Below are 26,518 nucleotides of genomic sequence, written 5' to 3'. Positions count from 1 at the left end.
TACCCTTCACATGTGTCAAGGTCACGGAAGGCAAGAAGGGACCAAGACACTGTCACGGTTTGGTGGAGATCAAGGAGACATGACATCTAAATGCAGTGTGTGGGATCCTGGTTGCATCCTGGAACAGAAAAGCAGCCCTGGTGGAAAAACTGGGTAAAGTGTGTACGTCTGTAGTTCAGTTAGTAGTATTGTGCTAACATCAATTTCTCTGTTTTGATATCAAGGTTACATAAGATGTTAGCAGTAGAGGAAGATGGGTTAGGGGTATACGGGAACATCGCTGTAGTATTTTTGCACACCTTATTGAAATTAAACATTGTTTCCAAATTTAAAAAATTAAGAATAATACAAAGATAAGTATATATTTTCCCAAGGTGGGACTATAAAGTTCTCAAGGGTAGGGGGTCTTCTGTTCTCTTTCTGTATGTTCCTTAAGGCCTAGCATAGAGGTTTCTTGCAGTCAGTTCTTGAATTCGTATTAGAATTAAATTGGCCAAAAATTATTCATAACTGAATTTTAACTTGGGACAGAACAGCACGTAACTTGTCACTGTTATAAGAAGTTAATATTGCAATTGTCGTATTTCTTACAACTAACACACACACGCACACACACAGTCTCCAGAAAAATGCCATTGTTTCCCGGCACCAAGGAAAGGAAGTGTGTCCACGTTCAAGTCAGATAGCCAGGCTGATTTGGGAAAATAAAAAGGAAAGAAAGAAAAAGTAACAGCACAAAAGATCAAGTGACTCCTTTGAAAAAACCATCACCGTTGCTATTTGGACTGAGTCGGAAGCTTCAGATAACTGTAACCACTAAAGAAGTGAAAGAACAAAAAGCCCTTGGGGCTTTCGATTTGTTTTCCGTAAGAAATGAATTGCCCCACCAAAATGCAGCCTCGGGAGTTAATCAAACAGCTGCCCCCAAGGCTGATGCTGAGATGTTAGGAGGCCCGACAGGCTGCTAAACAAATGCGGCAATAAAGGTGTGGGCTGCCCGGCTTGATTGAAGAGCCTGGGGTTTCACCCCTTCCTCTCCCAACCATCTGGAAGTGAGCTTGTGGAATGTGGGATGGCAGCCTCTCTGCCCTTATCTGCTGATAAGATTCCCGGCCTCAAACACGTGTACTCGAAAGGCAGGGAGCAAATATTTCAGACCTTAAACAACTCGCAAATCCTCCCTCTAAAGTTCACGGTGCACCACAGCTCGGGAGGCAGCGAGCTCGCCTCACATTTTCCCCTCCGAGGCGAGGCCTTCGGACATCGAAAGGAGCCAAGACCGAAACGCTGACCCAAAGGAAAGCTATGTTTAGGTTTTGATTCATGACTCGCCTGCCTTCTCTGAGTCTCCACGAACTTCAGGCTATAAATAAAGGTCAGGATTCCGAGGGTTGCCCTAGGATGAGACTGCCACGCCAAGGAGGTTTAATTGAGCAAAGAATTCGAGGATCAAGGCCAGTATCTTTCTATGTTTACAACTGCCGGTCAAGCTGAGGCCTAGAAAACAAAATACTGAGGGTGACCTGCAGGCCAGAGCTTTGCTGACAGAAGGCCCAGGTGTCTGACATAAGAGGCTTGGCCGTCGGGAATGAAATAAATCTGGGGATTGTTCTTTTAGTTCTTAAAGTCCAAAAATGAGAGACTATATGTGGTGTGTGTAGCTGCTGTGATGAGTGTGTATGCCTGGTGGCTATGAGGTATAAGGTTGTGTGTGTGTGTGAGTGTAAAATTAAATTTAGACTAAATATAGTAAGGAAAAACACAATTAGATGAGCGTAGTAACTTCTTGGGTGAGGCACAGACACACACACACATGAACTGAAGGGATGCAGTAGTTTCTAAAAAGCTTTCAGAATTCTGTCATTTAATCACTTATTCAGTCCCCTATTTCTGAGCTCCTAGTATGTTACAGGAACCAAGGGGACCCTAGGACTATGGAGTCAGGTGATATATTTAAACCTTGCTCTCTAGGGCTGTGCAATCGACTGGGATAGACAGAGTAACCCAACGGTTCCAGGACAGAGTGATAAGGGACATGATAAAAGCGAGCTCAGGCTGCTCTGTGAGGCCAGCGGTGGAGTGGCAGCGAACAGAAAAAATATCTGTCGTTCCTTTTTCAAAACAGAAGACGTTTCTCCCATTCTTGCACCAGCCTGCCTAGGACTAATCTTGAAACGCAAAGAAATAGTAGGGCTTTAATATTTGTGGGTGAGGTTGGTAAAATACAATGGCAAGCTTGCTCGAAATGCTTCCCTGCTCTAGTCTCAAAAATCTAGTTTAAGCTGTTTTAATGACTAACAAAATTATTTTTAAAACAATAGAAAACAGCTATTTAATATTATTTACTCACTCAACTGTTTGTTTGTGTGTTTTTCTCAGTCCCTGTTCTGTGCCAAGTGCTGGTGCCTGCGCTAGAGGGCATGACTTACTCTTTCAAAAGGGGGCCACGCTGGTCTGAACTTCTTATAAAACTTAATTGGTCTCATAGTGGAAAAGCGCTCCAATTTCCCTTTCTTGACTAAAAGCAAAGTGAGCACTATATCAACACAATCTCACTAGCGTCGCAGGGGTTGTCTAAAGTCTTGTAACCGACTGCAGAGAAACAGGAAGATAATGATAGTCGATTGCGCAAGATAATCCTCAGCATCTTAGCTCTGGTCAAACCCAAGCAGTCGAATTCCACGCGTAGCTGCGATATTAATAAGGGCTCTTGTGAAACGAGCACAGGGCAGGCAGACAGGCAAACACAGCAGGCACGAAAGATCCACCGTGATAAACTCGCGTTGACAGCGATGGTTCCTCCGAAAATCGCACGGCCCTTTCGGAGCCCGTCTCTGCTCACACGCAAAACCCAACCAGCGTTGTCCTCTGAGTTAATAACTTTTTATACCATACTCTTAAAATACCCTCCGACTGCCGCAAGGAGATGGTCTAAGCTACCTCCACAGCTCTGTGGACTCTGCTGATTTTACCAACGGTGCTCCCGGGCTGCGCGAGGGGAAGGCTTCGGCCTGCAGAGGGCCAGCGTCATCTTGATTTAGCAGGTTGGGCCCCTGAATCACCGCCACGCTCAGTAGCAAAGAATGCAGGCCGGGAAGGATTAATTACCGAAGCCAGTAAGCCTGACTCCAACCGCCACAAATATGGGGAAGTCCAAAAGAAGTCTCGAAAGTGATTTGCAACATTCTGTTCAGATCAGTCTCCTGAGTAATGTCACTTTGACACCTCTTAGCCATGTAAACATGATTATCGCAGACACATCAGCTATTCTCTCTGAACCTTCTCCTTTTCACCCTGTGGCTCAATTTTCCCTGCTCTGAGAGCAGATCAACATGGTTTTACTAATAGCTTCTTCCTCAGTCTTTCCAATGAAACAAATCTCCTCCAAGTATGTGAATGCCAGTAGCCTGCTTTATGACAAGGGCTGTGCACTCCCACAGGCCTGGGCAAAAATTCATTATGAGCTTTAGTCTTAAGCCCAGGGGATACAGATTCTCTTGGCAAAAATCTGGTAAACCGGACCAAACCCTGCAATTCCTGTCATTTCATATCAGTAAAATCTCAGTTTATTAGGAAGTAACTAGAGAGGAAATTCCCGCTTGACCATTAAAGCTCCTAAACAGATACCACTTTCATTCACTTTGATCTAGACTCAGCTCAAAATTTGCCACAAGACCACGTCTCTTGTGTCACAGGAGTGTGTCTATCAATAAAAATATTGACAGCTGAGATTATTTCTCCATTGTACTTAAATAAAAGACATCACCGATTTATATATAATACACGCATATTATAATACATATACGCATACAAAGCCACGCCAGCTGCTAGAGTGTGATAACTGCCTCAGCAATGATCCTGGGCTCAGAATGCTACAAGTATCTTGATACATCTCCATCAACACAATTATACGAAAAGGAATAGGAAATGAAAAACAGCATCTCCCGATAAGTGGTACAAACAAGTCTTATTTAAAAATTTGGAACCTAATGCCACATGCTAGCTAGTGCCTGGCAATAAATATAATTAAAACCCAAATAACTAAGAAGAAAATGTGTTAAAACAGCTGATATAGCAAGAAATGTAATTGTCAAGGGATGCTGAAATCCCCAAATTTATTACACACATGTACCCAATATGTGTCACATACGGGAATTCTTTTCCTTCACAACAAACCACTGGGAAGTTTTAAAAATAATATTGTACCAAAGTAAGGGCTTAATGAAGTGCAGATTTGGAAACTTACATCCATGGACACTGTGTGTAGCTGGAGCCCGGGAAGGAGGCACGTCCAGAGTCTTGATGGAAAGGAAGGCAATTCTGACGGCTGCGTATGGGCTCTGCCGGTCCCTCAAAGGTACCTGGAAGTTAACAGTAAATGGTCATTATTGCAAATACATGTTTTTTCTCCTATGAGCCAGCATCATGCATATCTAAGATTATGTTTTCACCCGCCACTGCTTTGGACAAGGTAAAGTGGGAACACAGATTTGGTCTCTGACCGCAAGGGGGTGACTCAGAGTGGAGGAGGGGATCAGAGGTGTCGAGTCACCAACTCCTGAGTGGGATGCTCAGAGCTCAGTGTTCCCTAAACACTGGGGGCGGGGGGGCTGTCACAGGATCACGTGGACCAGGAACTCTCTTGTGAACCTAGGTTCTCTGACCCCGTCATTGTCTCCCCAAGAGAGGCCCGCTGCTCTTAGGATGATTCCAATTCTTAACCAGTCATTCAAGACTTTTAGCTCCTGCTAAACACTGCAGCCTCCTCCCTCACCACTCACGGCTACACCCTTCTACCCTCTCTCTCTCCACACAACATGCGCTCGTGCGTGTGCTCAGCACCTATGACACGCTTACTATGTGCGGGCACTGGCCCAGGCCTCCGGCTACCACAGTGAGCGGAAGGGGCTTTCTCTCCAGGAGCTTATATGGGGCAGGGGCACAGCAAAAGACAATGGACACATAAGCTGATAAGTAAATAAACACATTTAGGAAACTAGAGTCAAGAGGAAATGGTGATGAGAAAGCCAGGAGTTAGAGAAGAGGCTCGCTAACTAAAATGGTCAGGGGGGCCTCGCTGTGGATGAAACTTCTGAGCAAAGCCTTTATCCAGGCAGCAGGAATAGCAAGTGCAAAGGCACTGAGGTAGGAGCAGAGCCAGCATGTTCAGGGCACAGCAAACAGCCCAGTTTGGCTGGAGTGGAGTAACTGGAAAGACTAAGAAGATGTTTGAAACATGATGGGGGGCAGCGGAGTTCTAAGACGGCCCCCAGGGTTTCTCACAGGACATGACCCTTTTTCCCTGTATCCCGTCATATTCTCTTCTCATGTGTGATGCATGAGCCAGCCAGGAGAAAGGTTATGTGGAATTTTTTTCTGTGCACCCAAATACACTTAGTTTCTTTCCAAATGTTTTATTTGTTGTTGCTGTTGCCTGTTTAAAATATTTATGTAGGCTTGTGTTTCTGTAACCAGATTCTGCTCCCCCCGCTCTGTGTTTGCTAAGTGGGCAGCAGTTCACAGGGCGAGTCAGAGAATGGGTTAATCCCTCTGCAGTCTGGGTGTAGGACGCTTCCGCCCGCCCCTGGTTCAAATGCTTAGTGAACCTGCATAACCAGCTTCAGGTGCAGTTTAATCTCTAGGCCACTGTTTATTTGTCAAAGGCCTTGCTGTGCACTCCTGTAGGTCAAAAGGCACAGAAATGAGAGGTGGCAGAGAGGTCAGACCCTGGGGAACTGTGGAAGGAGCCAGTGCTCCAGTAGGCTTGGCCATTAGCTCCCTGTGTGGCCTGGGCCAGGCCCGGAGCTCCCCAAGCTTCAGCTTCCACTTCTGTACATGAGGCCATGGCCCAGAGAATCTCTAAGGCCCCCACCTCCTACCTTACCCAGGACACTGCGCTCTGGTGGGGCAGGGGGAGGCCAGTCCAGCTTGCAAAGACAATTAATTGCTCCTCGCTTCATCTCATGCTCCATTTTCTGAAGAGAGGTCCCTAATTTGTGGAATATTTATTGGCCAGGACTCTTTGTCAATTACCTTAATACATTATCACATTTAATCTTCACACAACCCTGTGAGAGATTTAACATTATTCTGCTCAATTTTAAATAGTGACATTTAGACAGAGAGTTCGAGCATTTCCTCAAATTGCACAATCAGAAAGCAGCAAAGCTCAAAGCACACATCTTATGTTTCAGTCTTTTAGCTCTATTCTAGCTGTTATGGGGTAAAATATGAATTAAAAGCAATGTTCACCTACCAAAGATTTTAAAATAATATAAATGACATGTACGTAATGCCAAGCATGTGCCAAACACTACACTAGGCGCTTTACATAATTTTCACTGTAAACAATACATTTCTATTTATTTCCCATTTTTAGTAAAGAAACCGGGACTCAGTAACTTGCCCAAAGTCCCACATCTAAACTGCGATGAGGCAGAGCCGCGGGGCTGTCTGACTGAAAGCTCGATCCCTTCCAAGGCACCCTGTTGCTCCTGCGGGACACAGGTGACCAGGGAGCGGACCACGTGCTGCACAGTGAGACAATGACACCGGGGGAGCGGAGCGTGAAGGACCCCGAGCTAGGGAAGAGCGAAGTGAGGGCTTCTTACGAAGAATAAACCGAAGGCCTTGGAGCAGAAGGACCCTGACAGGAGACATCAGGGGGAGGAGGTGAAGCGCACAGGGAATGGGTAAGAAGAATGGATTTTCCAGGCCGAGAAGCATCTGCTCGGGCCGAGGTCAGGCTCAGCGTATGACCCTCCCACGGCCACGCCCAGAGCCAGGGGCTCCCCATCGCCTTCCACACGCCGGAGGGAGAGGCCAGGCTCTGACAAAGGAAGGCGAGCTCCCCAGCTGTGCTCCCCGATACCCAACCTTTCATGCACCTGACCCAGCACGATCAGAAACGCACGTTCTGCCAGGAAATCAGAGATGCCCCGACCCACTGCTAGAAAAGCCTCAGTCTTTGTCCAGTGCCAACCTGGCAACTCCATGTAGAGTAAGAGACGCACATTCACAAGTTTTCTGTCCCTCAGAGCGTGCTCTAGGTCTCCGCTCCGTGGCCAGTTGTTTTAACTTGATATTTTATTGAAATACACTTTTAAAAACTTGAACTGGGATTGCTTTTTCAACATGACGTCTCCACAGATAAATCAGGAAGTGAGTGGGGACCTAGTTTTGCCCTGGGACCCCTTGCCTTGGGTGCAAAGTTTCAAATACGAAATTTATGAGATCATGCACTTTGATATCCAACATTTATACCCCAGTACCCATGCTCCACATAGAAACTCCTCTCCATGACCGTAGGATGAGCTTATTCTTGGCCTGGGACAGCCCCTTGGCTACCAACAGAGCTGCTGGTCTACAGAAAGCTGGAAAACCCAGGGCAGCATCCTTAGAACTCCTGGTGCCAGCTGCCTTTGAACTTCTGCATGTAGGGCTCAGGGCAGGGCCTTCCCTCTACGTCCTTTTAACTCGCCCTTCATGGATCAAAGCCCACCATACCACGAAGTGTGCTTCCCCCACCCACTCTCCTGCCTCCCCCGCTGAATGGTAGTTTTGTCTCTGAAATGAATGAGTGAAGCTTTTCCTAGCCTTTCCCCAGGATAGAAAGAAACCCCAGGCACGACAATCTGATATAATTTCTCAGAGCTCCATTTTGAGAAAATAAATCAGGGCATTCCCTTTGCAGAAACTAAACAGAGCTTTGGAAAGTGCAAAGGACAACAGTCTTGGAAGATCTAAAGCTCATCTCTACACCCAAGTCCCGGTGCTCACACAGCCCCACTCAACATGCGGCTAAAGGCATCCGTGAAGATCCTCTAACCCGAGGATGTCAGGGAGCTCAGAAATACAAGAAATATATGTCTGGGAAGAGAGGGGGCTCTGGTCAAGAGACAGTGCTTGTGACAGAGACGTCTCTGAAAAGGGCTCTGAAGTGAAGGGCTCCTTCTATTTGCAAAGCTGTCCAAAATTGCGGGTAATTGATGTTTGCCTGAGAAAATAACCATGAAAAAAGACCAAATCCCGCCTCATTACGAAGTTGAACATGGCTCACAGAACTGGGAGGGAGCTGAAACCGAATGGCCATGGGAGAGCAGAAGCCAAAGGCTTCTTACAGCCCTGAATTTCATGGCTGAGACGGGGGTGCCTGGGGGAAGGAGACAGTGGGGACAGGGGCAGGAGTCGGTAAAACCCATTAGCTCTGGCCCCCAGCTGGTCCTAGGAAGGTGGCTTACTTGAGGGAGGAGGGTCGGAAAGGAGAATCGTGCTTGTGGTTACAGGAGTGGGTATGAAGCACAGGCATGGAGATATTTATTGAGAAATTAATGGAGTCCTATACTGGGAAACATTTCCCCCATTTTCATTCCTCTAAACAACATAAGCAGCTGCCAAGGATAGGGTGTAGGTGTCAAGCACACTTCCTATAAATAAAGAGCTTTCCTAATAAATTATGGACTCAGTAAAAGGAATTGGGCTTTACATGCTATGGCCTTACTTCATAGTTTTACAGATTTCTTTAATCCCGACTATATTTTCCCAGGTTTTATATGAGCTGCTGACACTGGGTACTAGTGGTGGTTGGTGAAACTGTACTTTTTCCAGGGTTTTAAATTCAGAAATGGTAGCTGGGGAGGAAGGAACAGGGCTGCAAAGATGGTTGTGGCTACAGCTTTTATGATTCAAGGAAAAAGAACATGTTGGGAAATATTCAAAGTTTCCTTTTCTTCATAAATTTTTAGAATGATCAAGAAATGTGGCGATTGCCAGAGAGAAAGGCGGGTGGGGGCAGGTAGAAGGCGGCAAATGGGGGATAAGTGGTGAGGGAAGGAGACCTGACTTGGGGTGGTGAACACACAATGCAACGTACATAGATGTATCATTGAAGACTATATGATTTTATTAACCAGTGTCACCCCAATAAAACAAAAAAGAAGAAATGTGTTACTTCGGATTTTCAGAATGGAAGCCAGTTGTGATCCTTTGAAAATGCAGCAGAGACAAGTAAAGCGAGTCTGAAGTAGGCCCTTCCACATACACTAAGCGCGCCTTAATTAGAGCCATCAGGATCGTCTAGCGAGTGTCACAACTTTCCTAAGCGCTCTTTAAAAACTTCGATGCCATTCCCCAATTCTAAAGAGTTCAACGATGGACTACGAAATGAAATGTTTTCTAGGTTAGAAATGCTCAATACGGTGCTTCAGTTAGAGGGCACATGGACAACAGGAGATCCGGGAAGTTAAGTCACTGCACCTTCATGGTGGTTCAAGAAGATTTTTCCAGCAAGGGGGAAATGGTCACTGGGAAGCAAGAACAAAAGTGAGCACCTCAGGCTCAAGAGTGAGCCTGGGCTGTTTACTGGGCTGTAGACCAACATAAACTGAGGGATCAACTGCCAATCTCAGTGGCTTCTACAACAGTTGAGTAGTTAAATCAAAACCCCATGCTGAGTATGTGTGATTGTGCCAGACTTTGTGGAAAATTATAAGCATTTGCTTCTGGAAGTATCCCAACAGGCTGCCTTCTCTGGGGCAATGGGGGGGTCAGTGGAATAAAATCAAGAGGCCCTGAGTTCAAGGTCAGCTGTGAACTCAATTGATGTATGGTTTGAACCTCGCTTTCCATGTCTGCAAAAACGGGGGGTGGTCAGGCATTATCCCTAAGTTCCTCCTAAATCTCATGTTGCATGGCTGAAAATAACGTGTTTATTTTGAAATTCTGCATTAAAAAAACGACAACACCAAACATAAGCACCACTCTGAGAGAGCAAGAGGCAGATGGTGCAAGACGATGCTAAGGAGGCAAATGGGGACTAGACTAGGCTCGGGTAGAATCCTGAAAGTCGTATTGCACTTTATCTTCCTCTCCAATCTCTGTGAAAACGTTAAAGTACATGAAGCAAGGTTTAACACCAAATTTTCATATAAAAAAAATACTGTGGGGGCAGTTAAGAGTAGATGTGGGTTAACCAGTTCAGGAAACTTCTACGGAAGTCCAGGCAGCAGATATTAGAGTAGGGTGGAGGGAACAGAGAAATGTGGGTGAAGTCAGAGTCGGTTTAGGAGAAAACTGGAAGCTCCTGGTAAGGAATCAGTAACGCGCAGGATCAAGGAGGGGGAGAGGCTGAGGGTTACCCTTAAGTTTCTGGTTTGTACAGCTAGCAGAGGGAATCTAGACGGAGGAGCTGAGAAACAGAGCACCAGGATCAGTTTAAGGGGAAAGATAATGGGTGCGGCTTCAGAGATAGGGAGCTTACGATGGCTTTTAGACATTCAAGAAGAGACGTAAAATAGTTATTAAAAAAATGTTGTGGAGCTCAAAGGAGAATTCTGAGCTGCAGATGAGTGTCAAGGTCCATTGCTCCATCTCCCCTTAATCCAATCTCACTCTGTCCTGATTATTACAGTTTTACAGTAAGTCTTGATATCAGATATAAGGGCCTCAATATTGTTCTTTTAAAATTCATTTTTAATATTTTAGATCCTTTTCATATTCACAAGAATTTTAGAATCGCCTTCTCGGTGTTTTCAAATAAAGAAAATCTGCCTGGAATTTTGGTTGGGGCTGCATTGAATATATAGGTCATCTCGAGGGTAGTTGATATCTTAACACAAATGAATCTTCCAGTTCAGTATAATGTTGTATCTGGTCATTTATTTAGATCTTTTTTTTTCCAGCAATGATTTTTTTAGTTTTCGGTGTACAGGTGTCTCAGATATATATTTATAAAAATTTATCCCTAAGTATTTATTTCATGCTTTTTGATATTGTAAGTAGTATTTTAAATTTTTTATTTTCTCATTTTTATTTGCTTGTATATAGAAATAAAATTAGTTTGATATGCTTACTTTGTATCCTGGGGCTCTTGTTTATTTGTTTGAGCAGGTTTTTTTGGTTGATTCTTTAAAATCTGATAAACACATGATCATATTTCCTGTAAAAGAAAGTTAAACTTTTTCTGTCCCTTACATGAATCTTTCCGTTTTCTCTCTTGCCTTAAAGACACTAGCTAGGATCAGCAGTAAAATTTTGAGTCAATGTCATCAGATGGGACAACATCCTTGCTTTGTACCTGATTTTAGGAGAAAAGTATTCAATGTTTCACAATTAAACATGATGTTAGCTATAGGTTGTTCCATAGATTTCCAAAACCTAATTACCTCCTGAAGACCCGATCTCTAAAGCCCCCCATGTTGGGAGTTAGGGCTTCAACATATGAATTCCAGGGCTGGGGGGGGGGGGTAATTCAGCCCACAGCAGTTTGTTTAGCTTCCTCAATTCTAGACTGTGCTCTACAAATCCCAGTGTTCCCAGTCTCTCCAAGCTCTCTCATTTCCCCTCTTCATCGCAGTGAGGCCACCACTGTGCTCTGCTTGACTTTCCCTCCCTGCCCGTGTCCTAGTGTCGATCGGGACAACCATCGGTGAACCACAGCACTGTTCTTTCCATTGCACACTATCTGAAAACAGTCAGGTAACAGGTTTTTGTTCAGTTTTTATAGTGTTTATAGAAAGAGTTCACATACAGTTGTTTTAATCAGAGTGTAGAAGCCTGAGCTGTATTAGTTTACTTTTTATTTTTAAAAAATAAACTGGTGGAACCAATGAGTTTAAGAATGGTGTAGCGAAAAATTGGAGTAGAGTGGAAGTCAGAAAGCAGGATGTGAGAATTCATGATTTTGGAGGTAGGAAGACAATGTCACAATGTGATAAGGTGACATCTTCTCCATCTTTACTTGACAGCCAAAGAGTAAGAAAGTAGAAAAAGATCAGTCAGCTAATTGGCACTGCTGTGCGAACAAATTTACTTACTCACTTACTAAGCAGGATGAACATTTAATTATTTATTCATTCTGTCCCCGAACATTCTCTGGATATCACCCAGACTTAAGACAAAAATGTATGACAACTCAGATTTATAAAGTTTACCCTGTAGCTAAGATGGATGAGCTCCTAGTGAGCAAATTAATCTTAGGAGAAGCCATCACCTGAGTAGACTAGAACTCTGAGGGTGGAAGTAAGATGTCTTAGTGAATGCGGTTAATGATTTTTATGAGAAAAATTTTAGATACAAATAGTTAGTATATTTATTAGCTTTTATATCCTTAGACAGTCATCAGATTGCATCCTGTGGTGGGAAATAAACCAACCAATCCATCTATTTCTCTGTCAATGCCTCATAAAATAGCCGGTTTAAGTCTCAGACATAAGACAAAACAAAAGTCCATGGAGTATTTTCCTTCCCAAAGTGTTCCAGAAAATTACAACTTACATTCTTTGGAATTGCCTCCCGTATTATCAGAGGATCCCAGTTACTCCAGCATGAGCCAGAAAGGTGATATTACTTAGTGAGTCAGACAGAATGGATTCCAACCCTGGCTCCGTATCTGAGCAGCTCAGTGACCTTGGGCAAGCTGCTAACTAGAGAAGAGAAATGAGATACAGATTCAAGAGATATGGAGGGAAAAGGGATAGGAAAAGCTACTGACTGGCTATATATACAGAAGAGTCAAAACTGATTTCTTGTTTTCATGTTTGAAGGATCTGAGACTATTACACCGTAAACAGCGGTAGAAGGACGTCTTAAGGGAAGTGAGGTACATGGATTTGAGATATGCAGAATTTGAACTCTAAATGGAACTCAAATCCATGTATCCTTCCAAAAATAACCCTGTGAGGTCAATACCAACATTGCTCTCACTTATAGATCATGAAATTAAGGCTTACAATAACTCACCTGAGATCACAAAGATACTAAGTCAAGATCTGAACATAAATCTACCAAATTCTATGCTCGAAATGGCTTCATTGAATTTCCTGTCAATTCCCTACTCTGAAGATTTGAACAAGACTGTCCTCGACCAAATTAAAATCACTACCCTTTCAATAAAATCAGCATAGAACAAAATTATTTTACATTGTTACTGAAACATACTTCATACAACTAATAAAACAAAAACAATTGAACTGTCCTTCTGAGTTCCTCTGTGATCAGATGCAGCCTTTCAAGGACTAAAATCTGAAATTCCACAGAGCAGAAGACAAAGCATCCATCATCTTGAACGGCCACAATGCTGGTGGCCAAGAGAGAAATCTGTCTAGCGACAATAATCCCAAGCAGACAACACTGAAGTTAACATTTTATAGGGAATTCTACAATTAAAAATATGCTTTCAGAAGTCTCTTTTATCCTGAAAGCACGTCCTAAATATTTGCTCTTCAGGCTTCTGTAGTAGAACTACCATGTCTTTGCACACAATACACAAAAATAACCCTAGACTGACCTGGAAGGTCTGGGCCTAGCGAGTGATAAATCTGTTGGCCCCAATTTGGAGAGCAAAGTATTTTCTAGAGGTCAGTGCACTAGCCATTCACCCAGGCCTGCAAATTCTTTCAGAGGTGCCCCCTAGTAAAATCCTGACCACCGCTTTGATCTCGGGGTCTCTTTCTTTTTGTAACATGTCCGAATACCTGGGAATGGGAGGCAGGCAGAAGTCAGAGTGAGATTAAACAAACAGTGGAGAGTGACCAGCCGGGGTGGCTTCTAGTAGGTCATGTGTTTGCCTTGCTACTTGCGGATCAAGGTGAAAAGTGCACCCTGAGCTCTGGCCAAACATGGTATATAAACAAACATGAAAGAAGGATTAGCTCTCTTCCCGGAGACTAATGGGGACCCCAAAATCAATAGCCGATTTGTGACAAGAAGACTAAGTCAACATCGGAACAAAAGATACTGGCTGTATCCAGCTGGCCCTCAAGCTCAGGTAAACTTGTAGCAAACTCAACGCCGCTGGCCCTCTGGCTGCACCGCTCCCTGACTCAGAGGAAGGGCCGAGGTAGGAGACACGCAAAAGCCACCGCTCGTTTCTTCTAACGAGGTCCTTTTCTTCCCCGCTCCTGCCAGCTGGCTGTTTGCAGACCCTTCTGTGCTAATTCGAGTCCAGCCGGCAAGAGCTCGGCATGGACGGAAATGCGGCTAATGAGCTGCCCCTGCGTCCTGCCTTCCTAACGCAGGCGGAGAGCCATGGAGAAGGGTGGCCCCTGGAAGGGAAGACGGCCGATGCTGAACCGGTGACATGGGGTGTTCCTTCGCCCAGAGTCTAGCAACACCGGGAGACACGCGAGGCACCGTTTATGGGTCTGTCACAGCTTCTTAAAGACGCTGAACTGCATCAAAGATTCAAGGTTCCCCACCCCCATCAAAGGCTTTTATGAGTTAGGCCTGGGAAGTAAGTAACTAAGTCCCTGGCCCATGGTCCCCACTCCTGAGTCCACAGGATGTAATCATCCCAGACCAGCCTCTCTGATATACGCCTATTCAGAGTACAGGGTGGGGCGAAAGCAGGTTTACAGCCGTATCCACTTTCGAATACAACAATTAATAAATAATAATACAGGAATCAACCACCTGTTTCTTGTACTCACAAGTAGGTTGTATCTACTTTACAGTTGTATCTACTTTCCAAGACAGTAATTAATAAGTAAATAACACAAGTATACACAAGTATAAGCTATGTGTTTCGCGTACTCACAATTATAATCCTACTTTTGCCCCACCTTGCATTTTGGTTTACTGGCCTTATGTGCAGAGAGTTTTCCAAAAACTACTCAGGAAGAAAAGTGAGTTGAACTCGCAGGCATGTGCACTATCTTCCTCTACATTTCGCAGATGAGAGCACTGCACAGGACCAAGTATGGATGAAAGGTGAGTCCAGCATGCGCTCAGGCAGTCTGACTCCGGGCCGGCATGCTCAGCCACCGAGCGCTCCTGCTACGTGACCTTAGCATGCACGGTAATCTCTCCGAACCTTGGCTCTCTCATCAATAAAAGGCATGATTTAGTACACATCTGGTAGTGTTGTAATGAGCAGTCGATAGAAAATGTATGTAAGGTACTCAGTAATGGCTTGGAACACAGGGATCAATCAATGGCCAGGTCTTCCCTATCATTTTCTTTGATAAAGGGAACAGGAAATTCAGGCAGCACTGATTCTCTGGACCACTTCTTGGCACTGCTCGCTGCCTCATAAATTTTTCCATCTAGGTTCTTCATCAAAATGAGTTTTTTTTTAAAAAATGTATATTTTCACTGACACTCTATTATCTTAGATTCGAGCTGTTCTTTGGGAACATAGATCCATGTCAATGTTTCATCATCAGGAAGGGAATCAATATTCCTCTCTCTGTCTAATGGTTCCAGGTTTTTTGCTGACCTAAGAATCGAGCTTGTAGAGTCCTGATGAAGAATAAAGAGCTAGTGGTCGAGGCGGGCAGCTGGGATGGCTGCTTCTGTGGCACAGCCACAGCGATGAGTGGAGGAGACACTGGGAGCGCTTGGTGAGAACGAAGAGGCCAGAGTTCGAGGCTAAACCTCCCCCTTGCCTTATGTTTGGGAAAATCACACCAGAAATAGGACAAAACTTGCCCAAGACCCATGAAGCTTCAGTGGACAGCCTCCTGTGTGTTGTGATATCCAGGGCCGCAGGGAAGCCCCTTCATCCTCACAACCAGAACAGCAAAACCCTCCTCCAGGGAGCGCTTGTTACCCTCAGGTAATGGACTGGGTGCCGCGCGTTCGAGGCGCGCAAATTTTCACCTGGCTGAGGGCTGACTATTAGAGCCAAGGCCTGGTCGGAAGCCAAGGCAGAAACACAGGATCACTATTACAGACTGCACTTCTGAGACACAAAAATAAATCTGGCATTTTATCAAAAAGTAAATATTATCGCTACTTTATCATCAACGTTTTATAGTCAAATTTTGAAAGACTGATAGAGTGAAGAACAAGATCATTTCTTAGCACTATCAGTTGCCGGTTACTCTGGCATTAGCCACACTGTACAAGCGCAGCAATAAAGAGACACTCACCTTCAGCCGAGGTCAGCGCAGGAGCAGGCTGTTTTGGGTCTGCTCTGCCAACAGGAGGCACTGCCGAGGTCTATAATGCTGGCAAGTTACCGAGTTCTTCTTCCCCTCAGATTGTGACAGAAGTAAATACCGATCTTCTCTTCATCTTCCATGAAGATAGAGTCACTGAAGCCAACTCATAAGCCAAAAGTCTTGGACTTGATTAAAGACTCTTCAAGAGGAAGGATGCTTGAAGAATATTTTCAGAAGCAGGCCCAAGGTTGATGGCCTTAGCCCTCAACACATACACTTAAAAGACAACCCGACTTAAGCCTTCCACCAACCCTCTGAACAGGTATATCTCTATTTTACCATGAGAAATTAAGGCTTAAAAGGCTACATGACCTATGCAAGATAGCAGTTAAACAGGATTTTAGCCCAAGCCACCCTAGGGCTATATACAGTGCTACGCAATGCCCTAAATGAACACACAACTGTCTGCATTGACATATACATAAATTCATGAATCATTACACAATTTGAAGTAGCTATTCTTCTGCCTACGTTACAGATGGCCTGAGACCTAACCCAATGACTAGTAAAGCCAGTGTCTGAACCCAACTGTCTAATTCCTAAATATACACTACTACCCACTGCAAAACGCTGCTTATCACAATTTTTTCCACCCACTGATATTATTGAACTCTGACTATATGCCAGGTACTGATAAGGTCTCAGGTCTAACATTCCCCAAAGAAGACACGAAGGGCCTTTTCCACATGGAGAATTAGATTTGCATTGTCACTTAGAAGAAAAGATACACAGCAACACAGCAGGCTTTTAAAAAATTACAGAAAGCAATAGATTCGAATTCAGCATAATGAAACCAAAGAAAAGCTGGGGGCATGAAACCAGCTCTGTCCCTTGCCATTTTTGCCCAGAGTTTCTCCAATAAGAGGTAATATTAGGTCAGAAGACAGGAAGGCCAGCACCGTGGCGGTAGTCAGTCTCCTCCTTTCCATGTGCCCTCTCCCCAGGCTGCTCCCCTGGGAGAGGCCAGGAGGCGCCAACGCAGCCCAGGTTTGCTGCTGGGAACAGGCTGGAGCTAGTCCCTTCCTAGGCATGTTTGTTTTTACTGAACTATTTCTCCCCACTTCCAGTTAGCCCATTTTCCACGATGTGAGTCAATCTGACAGTTTAAACCAACAGAAATATTACATTTTATCCCCCTGAAGTGTGGGTTAAATGCAACGTTTAACATAATGAGTCCAAGGGGGAAAGTTCACAGTAAAGACGGATACTCCTCTTAAAAAAATTAGGCCCAATTAATAACTAAACGGCCTAAGTTTGCAAGCAATGAAAAGGGGAAGCAGCGTTCCTTTTGTTTCTTTCTACTCTTTTTTGTTAAATCACAACATCTATTGTTTTGCTTTAAGCCAGAATGCTGATATATTTCATACGTTATTGCTATTCTCGTAAAGGAAAAATAGAAAACGATTTTATTAACCACTATCCCCCTATATTTACTGTAAGGTAAACAGCAGCCCTAGGTAACAGCTCTTTCTCCCCTAAATTACTGCTTCCCCTTGCTCCCCGGAGGCCTAGCTAACTGCAGTCTGACAAAGATTGATCCTCAGTGGAGACAGAGGAGGCCGTGTGGCTGGCTGTGCGCTCACTTTGCACCTCGCAGGGGCTGAGCCCCGAATCCGCCCCAGCCACTCGGGGTTTCTTCTCGCTCACCTTTCCCAGCCAAACAAAAACCTGTTTCTTAAGAGGGCCCTTGCTCGCCTTGCTTATTAAGATGAGTTCTTGAGAACTGCCTTTCTCTCCACTAATAACAGGCCGAGGACTTAAGTCTAAATGAATTCGATCCATATGGCAAACGTTTCTCTGGATGTGCTGGGTTTTTATAATGAAAACTGCGCTGCGGGCAAAGCGCACTCTGAGAAGCTCCTGAAGGATAAAGGTTGAGCGGGGCTGAGGATGGTCCACGACACCAAGGAAAGGCCCACGTGGCCTTGAATTTCGCAATCCTGAGTTAGCAGGGAAGACATCACACCCTTCACAGAAATTGCTGAGATAATATTCCACTCGCATTTCTCCATATTTATTTTAGCCCATTTCATTGCCTCCCCCCTTCTATCCTCCCACCCCTCACCTACCACTTCTGGTTCCTTTACTAAGATCTTCCTTGTTATTAAAGTTAATAACTACATTTGTCTAGAAACTTCTATATACTACTAAGACCTACATGAAGTGAAGATAGGTGCTCCAAGCCGGATCCTGGGATTACATTTAATTGGTCTCGTTATTAAGCAATCTTAATGTCCATCTCATTGAGAACCCATGGGGGTTCGATGTTGGCTTGCGAGTGTTATCACCATCTCTCTGTCGCCCCGAGTGGGTGTGTATGTTCAGTGAGTGTTTATGTGAGAGGAGAAATGACCCTGCACTAAGACTATTATCTAAACCAGGCTTGGGCATCTCAACCCTCAGTTTTCTAGTTTGTCGCCTTGTCTCTTGGAATCAGACTCAAGTTTCCTTCTAGAAAAACTCAACCTTTCATTTATCAAGGATCTCTCATGTTTCATACACTGCACTAAGCCACCTTTTATGTACTATCTCATTTAACTTTATCTCCATACAACATACGTTGGGTAATAAGCAGGAGTTCAGTCGCACATCCCCAAACCTAAACTAGGGATTTGGAGGGGGGCATGCAGACCTGCTTGGGAAGCACAAACCACATGGTAGGCCCTTATCCATCTGCTGCCTGGGGACCTGCGTGGGGAGCTGCCCACCAAAGCAATGTTCCCCCTCGCACGGCCACTTGAATGGCTGTGGTCAGCACTCTGGGAATGTCTGGTGCTTCTCAGACCTGGCTAAGCCTTCTGAGATGTAAACCCATTTCAAGTGTTTAGGCCAAGGGAGGCAAACAGGATGACAGAGACCAGGAAAGGGGTTGATCTTTGGAGAAGGGGTAGAGCACACCACAGTAGGGTGCGCAGTAGGGCAGTCACTGGATGCCTAGATTCAAATCATAGCACCCCCAAGTATGGCTAAGCGACCCTGCGCAAGTCACTATTTTGGGCCTCATTTTTCTCATCTGTGAAATGGGGCTGATAATGCCAGCCTTTCCCACCTCACATGGAATTGTTAGAGGTTAAATTGGGTTTTAAAAAAACTAACTGAAAAATTGCTCATGTGCCATGTTGAGAATTGCATAGATGCTGTGTCTGACCATCTGTGACGTACCACAGGGTACAGCCATTGCTTTCCTTCCTAGAGCAGCAGATGAGGGACATCTCTTGACAAAACACACAGGCTTTACTCTTCCTGAACTTTTCTAGGACATAATGAGAGCCCTGGGACCTCAGGACCTTCCTAGACTAGACCCAGGGCTCTTCCTGGCCTCTGCTGAGAGCCTTCTCAGGGTGGAGCTGAGTGAGAGGTGGAGGGTCCTTCAGAAACTTCTCTCCAAGGAGCCAGAGCGCATTGGCCCCTCTCCCAGGCTAGCTAGAGCCTCCAGGGACCAGGACGCAGCAGATGGACAAAGCTATCAGCTGGAGGCAACAGGGGCCTGGAGGGAGGGAGAGACACGAAACGCAGCCAGGTGTGGTCAAGGCGATGACCAAAGCCGCCCCACAGGAAGAAAGGGGCTGGCTGGAGAGGGGCTGTAGGAAAGCACTTCCCCCGCGAGCTGTAGGAGCGATGCCAACGCAACTCACAGTCAGGAAAGACGGTACAACCGCGCTCAGCCCATCCAGGATATTCCAGGTGGCATCCTGTGGGCACCGAGAAGAGGGGCGGCAGGCGGAGAAAAGGGAGGACAACAGAAAACCCGAATCTGAGCAGAGAAGCAAGACAAAGCGAACAGCGAGGGCGCCTGCCCCCGGGGGCCTGAGGGCGCGCTTTCTGGGCAGCACGCGGGTCAAGCTGTGCCATTCACAGGAAGCCAAACTCCATAGCAGGAACCATGTACTCCCCCAACCTCCCCTGCCCCACCTCATTGGCACGTAAGGGGAGGACTCCTGCGTTCAACGCAGGCTCTCTGACCTCAATCTAGGCGCCTTTGAAAAATAAGCATATGTGCGTGCGCACGCACCCGTGGGTGTGCCTCTGTGCGCCTGCACGCGTGGGTGTGCACGCGTGGGTGTGCCTCTGCGTGTGTGCGTGTGCACGCGTGGGTGTCCCTCTGCGCGTGTGTGCGTGCCTCTGCCTGCGCCTGCACGCGTGGGTGTGGCTCTGCGTGCGAGTGCACGCGTGGGTGCGCCCCTGCACACGCGTGCCTGCGTACGTGCGCGTGCCCGCGTGTGCGCGCCGGGCCTGGGCACCTTTTCCGCAGGAGCCGCCCGGGCAGGAGGCTGAGCCGGGGGACGGGGCTCGGGTTTCGGGGGCTCCGTCCGTCCGTGTGCAGGCCGGTGAGCGCGCAGCGGGACGTGGTTCAGAGGCCGACTGAAGCTCGCAGACGCCGGGTGACACCACTGCAGCGGCTATGAATTTAAAGAAAATACCCGCCTGGCGCGGAGGAAACGCGCGGCGAGCCGCTCCCGCTCCGTCACCAGGCCTCCTCGCCCCCGGCCTCCCCTTTGTCACGCGGCCGCCCGGCTGACCTGGGCCCCGCCGCGGGGCCGCAGCGGTCGCAGGACCGCGGGCCAGACCCTCCCAGTTAGGTGGCCGCGCGCGGACCTTCGCCGTGGCTGCGGCAAAAACCCTACGGCTCAGCCCCGTTCCCACCGCTGGAGTGATGAATGACCCCGGCCGCGCTCCCGAGCCCGGGGAGCCTGTCTCTGGACAAAGGCCAGGGAAAACAACAAGATTTATAAGAGCGACGGGCAGGGCGAGGAGCCGCGGGGCACGGGGACAGGCCACATGAGAAAGTGGGGCGCGCCTGGTAGCCGCCCGGGACCTGGCGGAGGCGGGGGGCGCGCGGGGCCGGGGCTTCGCCCCTTGGGAAGAGGGCTCGCGGGCCCAGGTCCCGTCTGGCTCCGCCACCCGCCCCGGCTCCTCCTGCACAGACCCCGCGGAAGGAATGTATTTAAAACTCGGGAGACAAATGGAGACAGAGGAGGAGCGGCCCGTGCTGCTGGATTAAAAGGCATGATGATACAATTAAAGATATTTACCAGAGAAATTTGAACCCCATTACGCGCTGGCGTACGGTGCGCGAGGAAGAGCTGGTTTATATCATTAAAGACAAAAACCAGGTCTATAGGTAAGCTTTAGAACAATAAACATCCTGGATTCAAGAATAAGTCTGTCAAATGAAGGGATATTGATTTTGGAACAAGAAATATTATGTCAAACAACATTAGTTTAATTGATCTGAATTTAGTTTAAGTACTAAAAGCATTTATATACAAACAGAGAATGAAAATTAACTGCAGCTGAGCCCGCTGCTGGTTCTCAGGGGCTTCGCCGAGACGAGAACCTGGCACCCAGCAGGCCCGGCTGGAGGCGCGGCGCAGCCGGGCTGGGGTTTCTTCCTGCAGGACAGTGGGGAAGGCAATGTGCTTTCTCTCAGAGGGAGGAACATTTAACACCGGCATCTGACTTCTCAAAATACACAAATGCCGTTTCTTGCTCCGAGGAATTCGTGAGAGAGCACCGGGCGAGGCCGGGAGCGAGGAGTCCGGTCCATCCCCAAGGGCGAGAAGCGCTTCTGGACCCGACGCGAATGACACCAGCCCCTGCCCCGCCTCTGGCCGCCTGGCCCCGCCTGAACCAGCGCCTAATAAAGCTGCCTGTGCTCCGCACAGAGCTGCCCCTTTCAGCTGCTGCCAGGCCCTGGGAGCCCCGGGGAGAGGCTCCAGGAAAGCACCTGGGCGTGGAGCCCGGGCAGGACAGGTTCTCAATAAACAGTACCAGCCTCAGTGCCCCAAGGTGAGAAAATGGAGAGAGCCTTCAGAAGTGTCCCCACCCACTTCCTGCCTTGCCCTTGCTTCCTTCTCAAAGGGATCACAAAGCAGCCACTTTTTCCTCCCTGACCCTGACCCACAGCCACCCCAAGAACTCTCGTCCGAAGGGAAGACTCGGGCAGTGCAGGGCGGTAGAGCCAGGGCAGAGATGGGCATTTTCTCTGTGGCTACCAGTCTTGTGCGCAAGGCTAATGGGGCTCCCACTAAGGGATAATTCAAGGGAACTCCAGCGGGACCCTTAGAATCCCCCGGTCCCGGTGATCACTCCGAATCTTTGCCGAGGGGCTCCTGGTCCAGCTGCCTTGGACCCTGCGAATGGGTGTGAACCACTCAATCACGTCTCAGACTCATTTTTCAAAGTCCCGTCAGCACAGGAGCCAACCGCGTCTCCACTTTGTTTTCAGAAGGCCTGACAGAGGCCCCAGGATGTTGTTTTGTTTACATCTTGCCACCTGGGCACTCTCTCCCTGGAAGCCCAGTCTCCACTCCCAGATCAAAGGGCAGCGAAGTGGAGCTGGAGGGAGGGTCTCTCCGCCTCCAGCCCTCGCTTTCCCTCTAGCTTTCCCTCTAACTACGGAGTGCTGCGTGGTGTCAGATTCATAGCTTCCTGTGTGGACATGGTCACAAAAACCAACCAAAATAGCCCCAGGTCACGGTTTTCTATCCATCCAGACCCTTTGCCACACACACGAGGGTTAGTTTTAGGGTGTTAGTTGAGAAGGGACCTTTATATGAGCTCTCAAGATACCAGCTAACCTATCTGTCTTGATTTCTCCTTCATTCTATTGCATACAGCTGGAACATTTTCTATCAAAGTATTTTCCCCGCTGATATTCCCAGTGAGGGTAGTCATGGGGGAGGAGCATGACTGAGGCCCGGGAGAGCAGTGTTCTGGAAAGAGGGATGTAACTTGCTGAGGGCGATGCCGGCCTTGGGTGATAGAACATTTACTCTGTGCAGGGTACTGTGAACTAGGGTCTCAGAGACTCCAAGGAACTAATATCCCTGGGCTACTGTTCATATTATATTTACTCATCAAGTGCATGTTGAATACCCTTGATGTGCCGGGACTTAGGCAGAGCATGAAGACTTTCACACTATGCCTGCCTCAGGCAAGGGGAACAGGATCCTAGCCTAGCCTGGCTCATAGCTGCTAAAAGAGAGGTACAAACAAGCCACCAGAAGAACCTTGAAGACAGAGGCAACTGCTCTTCCAAGAAAGAAGGGTGTTTGCATCTGAATGTTTGTGTCCCTCCAAATTCATACATTGAAATCCTAACCCTTAAAGCAGGGGTGGGGAACATCTGGCCCGAGGGCCATTTAAGGCCCACGAAATCATTTGGTCTGGCCCTGCCAAGGCAACTGCAATTCCAACCATCACGTTAGGGGTGAGTTAATTAAATGTTTAATTAGCAGGCTAATTTTTAAGTTGATAATTTTGTATGGCGCACGAATGATAATGTAAATATCCAAATGGCCCTTGGCAGAAAAAAGGTTCCCCACCCATGCCTTAAAGTGATGGTATTAGGAGGTGATTAGGTCTTGTGAGCAGAGCTCTCTTGAATGGAATTAGTAACTTTATAAAAGATGTCCCTCACCCCTTTCACTATGTGATGACACAGCAAGAAGTTGGCTGTCTGCAGCCCAGAATAGGGTCTTAGCAACACCTGGCCATGCTGGTGCCTGATCTTGGACTTCCAGCCTCCAGAACAGCAGCCTGGACTAAGGCAAGGAGCAGGGCAGGGAAAGTGTTTGGAAATTCTTAACCCAGGAGGCCGCCAGCTGGAACAGGTGAGTGGGGAGAAAGGAGATTCCATGAAGAACGAAAAAGCACAGAGGGGGCAGGTGACATCCAGGGGGGCTGGATCACAGGGGACTGTGGTGAGAGCCTGAGAGAATCCTGGACAAGAGCACGTACAGCTTCCTAACCGCGGTGTTGCCCTCCTTTCCCCTTAGAAGCTGTGATGACTGAGAGGCAGATGGTCTTTGGCTCGAGTCAGGCTCCTCCATGTCTTAAACATGTGACCTTGGACGAGTCACTTAACCTCCCCAGACCTCAGTTTCCTCCTGGGAACTATGCAGAAAATAACAGTTTCCTCCGCACAAAAGTGGAGGTGAGGCTTAGAGACATCCTGTGAGAAGCCCCGATACACAGTGCAGGGCTGGGCTGACGGGGAACTCGGTCATGTGCTCCAGAGAGGCCCACACACTGAAACGAAAGGGAGTCAGGCTTTCTCTGCCCTGAAGTTAGAAAAACTCCCAGTAGTTCTCCCTGCGTGACCCTGAGCACGTCACCTCATTTCCCCAGAACTCATTTTCCTCCCACGGGTGGGAGGGCCAGTGTCGATTTCTGAGGTCTCTTCCGGTTTAAATTTTCAAGGACAGAGTTTGAAGCTCACTGGGCAAAATCTTCAGATTCCTGAAGACCTTGTTTAAATTCACCTCCTGGAGTGTGACTGTTATATGTCTGAACATTAAAAATTATGAAATATGAAATAAATATATGCACATATACATAAACACATGTGAGTATATATAGACGTGCATGTATATCTGTAACTCAATTGTTCCAACCAGGGACATCGGCCCAATGCCTGGAGTTTCTCTCTTCCTTTCAGGATTCAACATTTGGCTCAGTTCCAGTGTATTCCCGAGTCTCTGAATCTCCTTCCCACAAGGATCTGTCTTCTCTCTCTGGTTAAAAGAAATGCACGCTGGGCATTCTGCCAAGCACTTGGGGGCCTTGTAGTATTCTGCTGTGACCTCTGGGGTTGCCTCTTTCCTGTGTCACTGACTGTGGGAGTGAGGGGAGGCCTACCATGGCCCTGCTGGAGCTAGGCATGGAATTCTGAGGCGTGGAAGGTTTGCCCAGCCCAAACCTAGACTCCCCAGATCTGAGTCTCCAGGATCCTAGCCAACTATGTCCCGATGCACCAGCCTTGTGCAGTGACCCTCAGGAAGAAAGAGAGTAGCCTGCCTGTTCTTCTGAAGCCACCATCACTAATGCTGGCTTTCACACTGAAATGGCCCTTTGTGGTTTATAAAACACAGTTACACCCTTGACCTGATGAAAGTCAAACCAGGCCGTTGGCACCCAAACAAGTACTCAATTTCTAATGCACGGGCATGTGGAATCCTAGGGGTCACCTTTGGGGAAGTGCCCTCTGATTGACCTCCAGTTATCCTGGAAGGATATAGATATATCCTGTCTGGGAAGAGAGTACTCTTAAGCTTAAAGGGCAGAAGGGACACAGGGTGACTTTTGACAAAATAGAGGAACCTAAAAGATGAGGAGACTCAGTCCTCCCCTTTCATGACCGGATCTCATAGATGTATCGTTTCTACTTCTCTCGCAGGCTTCCCCTTCCTCCTGGAAATAACTGCTTTCAGGGCAGAATTTATTAGCAGTCTCAAAAGGCCCTTAAAACTCTAACATTTTATGACTCTATTTGAATTTCACCCAGTTTCGTTTCATGAGACGAAGCTTTGGAGTTGAGTTTGAGAAATGTCGGGGCCATTTGGGAGAAGCGGTAGGGGATTCCTCACGTAAGCTTTTTATTTTTATTTTTATTTTTATTTTTTTATAGTAGATGTCGTCGTGGAACCTGACCAAGGAGCTGGGCCAGGTCTCCTCATATATAATAAAAGGTTGTCCAGGCCAAGAAGAAGCCCCAAGAAACTGAGCCTGTTTCTGGAGAGACACGGCTCTTCTACTGAAGAGCTCCAATGCGGCAAAACAGACACCACTATGAACCCAAGTGCAGAAGCTATGAAGATAAACACTCCATGCCTCCTGGATTTAAGCAGTTCATTGTCTATTAGTAGAAATACGCACGAGAACATATAATTTCAAGAAAATATCTTAGGTGATAAAGTGGATGTAAATGAGGTTATTGTGAGAACACAGAGAAGGGACACTTAGCCAATCTATGAATTTGAAAAGTATTTCTTGGCAGGAATGAAATCTGTTCACGTTGCATTTTAAAAGTGCTCTTTATTTTTTTACAGCATGTTCTTGTCTTTTATCTCATAATATCCTCACTCCATTCCTGTGAGGGAGCCAGGAAAAGGAGCATTACCTCAGCTGACAGATGAGGACACTAGGGCACAGGCAAAATAAACAAAGTTGCAGAGCTAGTCAATGGCAGAGAAAGAGCAAATTTATGTGTTTTATGCACTTGAGAAAAGTGTCATTGTAAAGAGACTGGGTGAAATAACGATACGATTTCTAGAGTATTCTGAACTTGAAGCAAAGAAAAAGGAGAGGGATTATGTTTCTGATAGTATGATGCATTGTAGCAGTGTTTGATTTGCTTCAAACAAAGCTATCCTCTGTAGAGATGTACACTCTGTAATTCAGAAATACTTTCCCTGGTAGGTGCGTTAGAGAAATGGGTGAAGGGGGTAAAAAACAACAAAACAACCAAAAAATAACCCACACAAAACAAAACACATATATAATGCCATTTATAATGGTGCCAAAGAAAATGAAATACTTATGTTTTAAATGTGTACAGATCTCTATGCTTAAAATCACTAAATGCTCAGGGAAGAGATCAAAGAAAACCTAAATAAATAAAGAGACATACTATGTTCATGAATTGGAAGACTCAACCTAGTAAAGAGGTCGATTCTTCCCAAATTGGTGTTTTGGTTTCATGCAATTCCTGTCAAAATCTACAAGATCTTTTGTAGACATAGACAACCTTATTCTAAATTTATGTGGAAATAAACCCATGTACATCGTGTGCT

General features: G+C 46.6%; 1 long non-coding RNA gene across 1 annotated transcript in view; it reads right to left on the bottom strand.

The window, feature by feature from the left end:
- Positions 1-26,518, bottom strand: part of LOC148091595 (uncharacterized) — a 234,948-nt gene that overhangs the window by 48,906 nt on the left and 159,524 nt on the right. The window contains exon 4 of the long non-coding RNA XR_015715510.1: positions 4,247-4,361. This is a non-coding gene — a long non-coding RNA (uncharacterized LOC148091595). The remainder of the gene's footprint in view (positions 1-4,246; positions 4,362-26,518) is intronic.

Source organism: Miniopterus natalensis, chromosome 13 (assembly GCF_054644295.1).
Source record: "Miniopterus natalensis isolate mMinNat1 chromosome 13, mMinNat1.hap1, whole genome shotgun sequence".
In the NCBI taxonomy this organism is placed as follows: Eukaryota; Metazoa; Chordata; class Mammalia; order Chiroptera; family Miniopteridae; genus Miniopterus; species Miniopterus natalensis.
Note: the sequence above shows the minus strand (reverse complement) of the source record. Positions and strands in the feature narration are given on the sequence as shown.